Consider the following 8,621-nt stretch of genomic DNA (forward strand, 5'->3'; position numbering starts at 1 on the left):
TTACCCTTGTCCCCTAACTGCTCTTGTGTGAGCTGCCCTGCTCTCCCTCTCTTCCATCCCATTTTCCATCAACCCTCTGGGGCTTGGCGTCTTTTGTTTCCAAGTCTCACGGATAGGCAGAAGTTCAAACTGCTCCCCACAGTCTCCACTCTCACCTGCCCACTGGCCTTTCTCCAGGTTCACTGCCGCACCTGCACCAAGAGACACAAAACCCCTCAAGGAAAGTTTCCCATCCATCTTCCTGGTGGTCTTACATTTCTTTGCCAATAAGGCAATCTGCTTCACAACACACTTCGATATATTTGACATCTGTCATAAAACCCAGGTCAGGCAGATCTGTCTTCTGTTAAAATAAACCATTCTACAAAGACACTTCCTCTGCTGTTAGAGCCCCACCAGAAATAATTATTGACATATTGTCCACACGTCCAGCCAACCCTCTTAATAGAAGCCATAAATTTCTGGTGCTGGTTTCCCCTACACGTATCAGAGAAGCAAGGTAACACTTAGAGAACCAGAAGGAAACCTGAAGGGGAAGCTCTGTCTGAAGTGACTGGCTTCAAACAAATACCTTCCTTTAACATCTTTCAAAAGTTAATGACTGTGGCAACACACAGCTGTGTCTTAGTGATGGAGCATGAATTTTCTCACAACATTACACTGAGATGAGTCTTATGTTCACACAGCACAGAAAGGAGTTGATAGAAGTTTTCTGTGCAGTGGTGATTCCTCTAGATTTAGGGTGGGCTCAACCTTTAGCAAGGTTCTATTCTACATGGGGCAGAATTGCGGGCACTCAGAGTCCCAGACGTGCTATGAGTATGAGAGAGCATTGATCACTTCCTGTTCTCATTGATCCCTTGACAGGCACCCATACAAGGGACTGGTCTCAGTTTTCCAAAAACCTGCCAGTTGGAAACCCTGTGAAATGGTTTGTCTGTGTCCTCACCCAAATCTAGTCTTGAATGGTAGCCCCCATAATTCCCACATGTTGTGGGAGGGACCTGGTGGGAGATAATTGATCATTGGGGCAGTTTCCCCCATCCTGTTGTTGTGGGAGTGAATAAGTCTCAAGAAACCTGGTGGTTTCATAAGGGGAAACCCCTTTCACTTGGTTCTCATCCCCTCTCTTGCCTGCCGCCATATAAGATGTCCCTTTCACCTTCCACCATGATTGTGAGGCCTCCCCAGCCACATAGAACTGTGAGTCCTTTAAACCTCGTTTTCTTTATAAATTACCCAGTCTCAGGTATATCTTTATCAGCAGTGTGAAAACAGACTAATACACCCCATTACAAGATTACTAAGATCAATGCTATGCTCAAAGGTGTTTTAGCCCCTTTGAACCTCTGTGGGTCAAGTACATGGAAGACATGGACATATATATATACTTCTTCCTGCTGATCAGTTACAAGGAAAAAGCCTGACTTTTATAAAGGGAAGGAGGATTTTAGAAACACGTGCTGACTTGGCTATATTTTTGCTGGCGTAAGGGATGAGTACTTCTTTTTGAAGGTATTTACAAATGTTTCCTTGAGGAAATATTTGCCACAGAAGTGACATTTTAGCAGCTAAGATGTACCACACTGAACAAAACATGTTAGCTGAAACAAATGTTTTACTTAGGGGAAAGGAAAACTTGCCGGCATAGATGAAGCTGCAAATACTTTCTAGATTCAAGGCCAGCTTGACCATGTGAGCAGCGCAGCAGCTATTTGGTGGAGGAGGGGATGGTGTGGAGAGCCCGGAGTTTCCCCAAAAGGACTCTTAGGAACAGAGATTTGTGCAGAGAAGAGAGAAGCCCCTAAATATCAAATGGCAGTTACAATAAAGTAATAATTTCTAGCTGTAACATGTTTCCACATTCTTCTTTTCATCCAAACCTTGAACGGGTGCCAGATATTTTTGTTTGCACACACATAACCTGCTTGCTCCATGTTTAAATGAGAAATTGACTGTCTTGTTCAAACTGGAATAAATTGCTGAAAGAAATATAAGTGAGGCTGGATGCGGTGGCTCACGCCTGTAGTCCCAGAACTTTGGGAGGCGGAGGCTAGTGGATCACTTGTGGTCAGGAGTTCGAGACCAGCCTGGCCAACATGGTGAAACCTTGTCTCTACTAAAAATACAAAAAAATTAGCTGGGCTTCATGGTGGGTGCCTGTAATCTCAGTTACTCAGGAGGCTGAGGCAGGGGAATCGCTTGAACCCGGGAGGCAGAGGTTGCAGCGAGCTGAAATCACGCCACTAAACTCCAGCCTGGGCAACAGGATGAGACTCCATCTCAACAACAACAACAAAAAAAAAAAAAAACAAAAGAAAAGAAATACAAGTGCTTAAATGACTTCTTCAGGACTGGGAAATCATCTGTCATTTGGACTTTGAGTTGGAGTATTCTAAAGAAACTTGTTGTTTACAGTGATGCTGCTAAACTAAGAATAAAGACCGCTGTTGAAAGAGATGCTTTAGCAGTATCTGGATGAGAGATTAACTCCACAAGAAGCAGCGGAAATCACCTATTTCCCCTTGTCCAACCCACTCAACTCAAACCACCCAAAACTGTCAGCGGATTTGAAATGACAGGAAGTGCCTAATTTTATGACCAATAACAACACTGATGGTTAAGGATGTTAAGATAAGGGTAATTTAACTCATGTTTCTAACTATGAACAAATCAGCGGCAGGAATCAGAAAAGCACCAGCAATGGCAACTGACTCAAAATGATCAATCTTGGATGTTCCAGACCACAGATTTTCAAAGCAAAGAGTAGTTCATTTTATCTCAAGTGGGCATCCATCTCGCCATGCAGTCAGAGTTGTACTTCTTCACCAAAGTTTAAGCTAGACAAACATGTCAGTGCCAAGCAAGACTTCCCAGCCTCCCAAGATATGAGAGGGCATCTATTTCTGAACTCAGCAATAGGACTGTCATCCATTAGTTGGTTCCATGTAAATGGTTGCTAAACAGCAGGCCACTAGCAGGCATTCTGAGAGCTGTCGGATCCCCTCACGTGGGCTCACTTTCCCTTTCATACATAAAGTACCTCAACAGGATGACTGCAGTGAGTTCCGTGCCAGTGGCAATGGAAGTCATGCCAGAAGGTTGTTCATTTTGCACAGCAGACTTTGGGTGATTGACATACTGTAGAAAATGAGTACATTTCACATCAAGGTTTTGGCACGTTGCTTACTTTAGGAGTTGGGGAGGGGACACCTTCTTCACTCAATGTCATCTACACAAACAGATGTGCTATGGAAGAATTCTCCCACCTTCTTGCCAGATTTTGACATGTGGCCTGATGCCCATGTTTGGGGGGAATCAGTGGCTCTTCCCCTATGACTGAATATAAGGCAACATATGTTGGTCCTTGAGAAATGGCTCACCTCCCTTACAGAGGCAAAGAGCTGGGTTCTGATCCCAGGGACTGCTCTGGTATTTGCTGCCCATGTGCAAAGAATGAAACAGCCTCCTATCTACAAATGATGATTTCTCTTGTTTCAGTGGTATGGCTTCTCAGTGAACCTTGGCGTGCCTCTTGGGTATTTTCAGTTCTGCAATTATGATTTTGCTTTCATCCTATCCAGCACAAAAAGCAAATGACACTTGTCCAGGTTTTAAAGTCCTTCCCCTCGACGTGCCGATATTTAAACACTCTAAGACTGCACACTTTCTGTGTTGTCTTCAGCTGCTTAAGCCTAAATCTTGTGCCTGTAGGTGGGGAACGACTGGATACTATTACCCTGATAGCTGATGATAATATTTCTACATCCATTGCTAAGCTTCTTAAGTTTCTTCTTCACCTTAGCAGTGTTTCACATATCATTTTCTAGAAACCGTATTCAATGTGCCTTAGGTAAAAAGTAAGATTCGATACTGCGTTCATGGGAGATTATCTAGGACTAAGCTGCTGAGCGAATGTCTCAGCCTCGCTCATCCAGTCTCTCCATAAATGCACCTTTATATATCTCTCAGGGGTAAACTGGGTCACTTGATGTTGTTTCAGAACATCTGGAAAATAGTCACTGGGGTGGAAGGGCTGTTAAAGCTCTTTGTGCTAAGGCTCAGGGGATATAATGAAAACATGGATGTGACACATACCAAATGATTCTAAAACATCCACTTGTTTGTAAGTACCCAAACTACTCATTATCTGCTTTTACATCAAATAACAGGGGTTTGGCAAGGATGCTGAGTTCAGATATGTATTATTACTCCTCACAAGCTTAAAATCCCTTTTCTGGCATTTTGGGGCAATCAAGAACCTAAGAGCGACTGAATTGAATATCCATTTTGCAGTCCTAACCAAGGCAAGTTCCAGAGGGGCAAAAGCATGCAGATGAAGAGGGTACAATGATGGTTGTCAGGAGCTGTGCATGAGGAGGGACACGGGAGAGTTACTGAAAGGGTGCAATATTTCAGTTATGCAGAGTGAATAAACTTTGGAGATCTAATGTACAGAAAGTAACTTAGTTAATAATAGTGTATTGTATACTTGAAGTTTGCAATGAGAGTATTTTTTTGTTTTCTGTTTTTTGTTTTTGTTTTGTTTTTTTTTTTTTTTTTTTTTTTTTGATACAATCTTGCTCTATCGCCCAGGCTGGAATGCAGAGGTTCCACTCACTGCAACCTCTGCCTCCCAGGTTCAAGCGGTTCTCCTGCCTCAGCCTCCCGAGTGGCTGGGACAACAGGAGCACACCACCACACCAGGCTAATTTTTGTATTTTTAGTAGAGACGGGGTTTCACCATGTTGGCCAGGCTGGTCTCTAACTCCTGACCTCAAGTAATCCACTTGACTTGGCCTACCAAAGTGTTGGGATTACAGGCGTGAGGCACTGTGCCTGGCCTGCTAAGAGAGTAGATCTTAAATGTTCTGACCACAAGGGAAAGAAAGGTAATGATGTGACATGATGGGCATATTAACTAGCATGATTGTGGTCATCATTTCACAAGGTATATCAAAACCCCACATTGCATGCCTTAAAGTTAGAACCTTTTTTTTTCTTTTTTTTTTTCTTTTTTTTTTTTTTTTTTTTTTTTTTTTGAGACAGGGTCTGGCTCGGTGGCCTAGGCTGGAGTGCATTGGCTCAATCTCAGTTCACTGCAACCTTAGCCTCCCGGGCTCAAGTGATCCCCCACCTAAACCTCCCCAGTAGCTGCCACCACACCTGGCTAATTTTTGTGTTTTTGTAGAGACAGGGTTTCGCCATGTTGCACAGACTGGTCTCGAACTCCTGGGCTCAAGCAATCCACCCGCCTCAGCCCCCAGAGTGCTGGGATTACAGGCACGAGCTGCCATGTCCAGCCTAAATATACAATCCTTATTTGTCAATTACACCTCAATAAAGCTGAGGGTAGTGAAGAACAAGCACAGGACTGAGCCATGAAAAACAAGAGCCTACAAGAGACTAGCAAGTTTCCACACAACAGATCTGATATCGTCTCTATTTGTAGCTATTTCCGGATCAACTGCCAAACGTGACCAATATTAAAAGCAGCCAGCAAATTAATAGCCCTTACCTTCCTAAGCCACTTTATTCACCGGCTCTAAGACTTTTTTCTAGGTAGAGATTCAAAGTTTTCAGGTATAAAAAGTCTTTCCTGGAGCATCTTTAATTCTAAGCCAAGGAACTTCTTAAGTGATTGAGTAGTGTGTTTTGTGATTCTCACTTCCCTTAAAATATTAATTAAGAAAACAAATGAGAGCTTCTCCTTAAGGGGTACACTGAGAGTTAAACTGACTGGCCTTCAATGCTAGCCATATTGCACTTTCTTTCCTGATTAGCACGGGTGCCAGGCTGTTTCTTCAAATTAAGACAATATGCTTATAGTGATGAGCCGTATTGGCCATCTATCTTCCTTTTGTGATCTGGCTCTCGTCGAGCTGAAATGAAGCCATTTCTTCTGCCTGGGGCTGATTAAACACAGAGTAAACCCAGTTCTCTAAGGAGGCTCTAATGATTCTCTGCAGAGCGCGTGTCAGCCCGGCACCTGCAGGCTTCAGCTTCTCTGTTTCTATCATAAAATGAAGCATCTGTTTCGGGGAGGTGATATCTTTTTATCATCCAGTGTATCGCTCTGGTCGGAGTGGATGCAGCTCATTTGGTACACAAGGCTGCTGCACCACAGGTAACAAATGGTCCCCCAGGAAGTTCTGCTCTCATCAGGGGTAAAAAGGGCACAGCTTTGGGAAAAACTTTTGGTAAAAGTCTTCCTGGCTCACATCAAGTGGTCTTCTTTTAGTAAAAACAGGTTAGGAAGTGTAAAGGGGAATCCTTGAAATAAGGCAATACTTTATTCATCAACTCATTTATTCATTCATTCAATGAATATTCATCAAGCACCAACTAGGAGCGATGCCTCATGCCAGGATCTGGGGAGAGAGAATAAATATGGCAGATGCAGCCTCTGCCCTGTTGGAGGTCAATGCTGGTGATGGAGACAGACACTAAACAATTAATGGTGAATTAAGTACTTAATTACCACTGGGAAGGGTATCCCAAATCGGAAGGTACGCTGGGAATCTATAAGGGGGGCCTGATGCTTTGGGGCTTCAGAAAAGACTCCCCTGGGGAAGGGACATTTAAGCTGAGATCTCAAGGACAAGACAGAACAGTGAGTTAATACAAGGGTGAAAGATTGTTTTTCAGCCAAGGAAATGGCATATTCAAAGGCCCTGGGGTTGAAGGATGACACTGTCCCACATGAGAAATGAGAAAAAAAAAAAATCATTGAAAAGGAAAATGGCTAAAGATGGGGCTGGTGACACGGACAGGAATGAAATCAGGCGGGCCTTTAACGTAGAGCTTTATCCCAGGAGCAAGATAGGCACGGGCGGTATGTGCCAAGAGCTTCTCTACCATTTATCTAGTAGGAACCACATAGCACTTTCATTGCCAGACACTGCACAGACACATTTAATTTAGGATTTGCAATCAATCGAACATTCTTTCAACAAAGACATTTTAGCCACACCTTGTAGGTGAGGAAATTAGGACTCAGAGGGGTTAGGGATGGGCCAGGTCCATGTAGCCAGCAGTATGGGCCCAGGTCTCCAACCCAGCTCAGCCCAGCCTTGCTCAAGTCCTGGCTCTTTCCTCTGTGCTGCCTTCCCACCCGTGGACCAAATAATGAACTGCTAAAAGTTTGTGATGTTTGTGCAACATTGTACTTTTTCCAATTGTTTGACTCTTCGGGAGAATTTACTTCGGGAGAAGTTACTGGATTGATAATATTAAAATAATAATAGCTCTATTCATATCATTATAGAATTAAAGATAGTACAGCAGATTTACCTTATCTCTTAGAAAGAATTCTTGGCAAGAAGGGATTAAACTAGTGTCATGTAGAAACTCAAGGCCTGAGATCTGGAATTAGATTGACCTGGGTTCAAATCCCAGCTTCTCCAGTTACTGACTGAGTAACCTAGAGCAAGGTGGTTACAAATATTGAGACTCAGTTTCATCCCAGTAAAATGGACATATTCACATCTACTTCAGTTTGTTGTTACGAGGATTGAATGAAATAGCTATGCAAATAATGTTCCAAGTTCCTGAGTGGCTCAGTCCACATTCGCACCTATCGTCACCACCACCACTGCCACCATCTTCTTCATCATCACTGTTAGTTAACAGACTTGCCAGGTCGGTGGGACATGAGACATCAAAGAGCTCATCTCTTTCCCTTGGCAGGTGTTTTTGAACCTATTGCAAGTGTGTTTTCCATTTTCCTGCTCTCTCATTATTGAAAGGAATGTGAACTCATCCCTGGCAGGTAGCTGAGGACTAGGTCTGCCTAAGAATGTCATGCAGCCATTAAATTCAAGAACATTTGAAAATGACACAAGGCAATTCCAAAAAGACTTAAATAACTCTACAAAAGGAGATATAGATGAACACAGCTGGATACAGGGCATTTAAAATGTACCCGTCTTTTAAAATAAATAACTATACCAGATGGGAGGACTTCATTTTGCTTTGAAAACTGCTTTTTTGTCATTAGAGTTTTTATGCTTTTAAAAATTTTTTTGAGGCACCAAACTGATCATTTTTAAATAGAACAAAGAGTTCACATGCAAATATTATATAAATATAACATAGGTGTGTATAGATGTGATGCAAGTTCCCCTGAAAAGTATATAAAACATCTAAATTGGGAAAGATATATAGACAAAGCCATCTGCTCCCTTGATGGTTATCTGGATTTCACCAGAGTACCTGCCATGCCCCTCCTTAGGCTGCTTGTAGCCAGGTTTATACAAAAAGATCCACAAAAATCACTTAATAAATTAAACAATGCTTATAAGAGCTCCCTGTCCAGTGCCTGGCATCTAGTCAGACTTTGATCAATGTTAGCTATTGCAATAATACAACAATGATACTTTAGGATTGTAAAAGCTTTTCAAGTCCTCCACTTTAATGTCTACGTTTCACAGATGATAAAACTATGGTCCCAAGAGGTCACGAAGCTTTCACAATATTTCAGAGCTACTAAGACCAGAGCCTACCTGTAAGGGCATGAAGAAGCTCAAGCAATCTGAGATCTGAGATAACCAGAAAGTTTCAGAATGCCTAGCGCTCTTAAAGAGCTATTCCTATCTCATGGGATTGTTCTTTCATCACAC

The sequence above is a fragment of the Nomascus leucogenys genome, chromosome 6 (assembly GCF_006542625.1).
Source record: "Nomascus leucogenys isolate Asia chromosome 6, Asia_NLE_v1, whole genome shotgun sequence".
Taxonomy (NCBI): Eukaryota; Metazoa; Chordata; class Mammalia; order Primates; family Hylobatidae; genus Nomascus; species Nomascus leucogenys.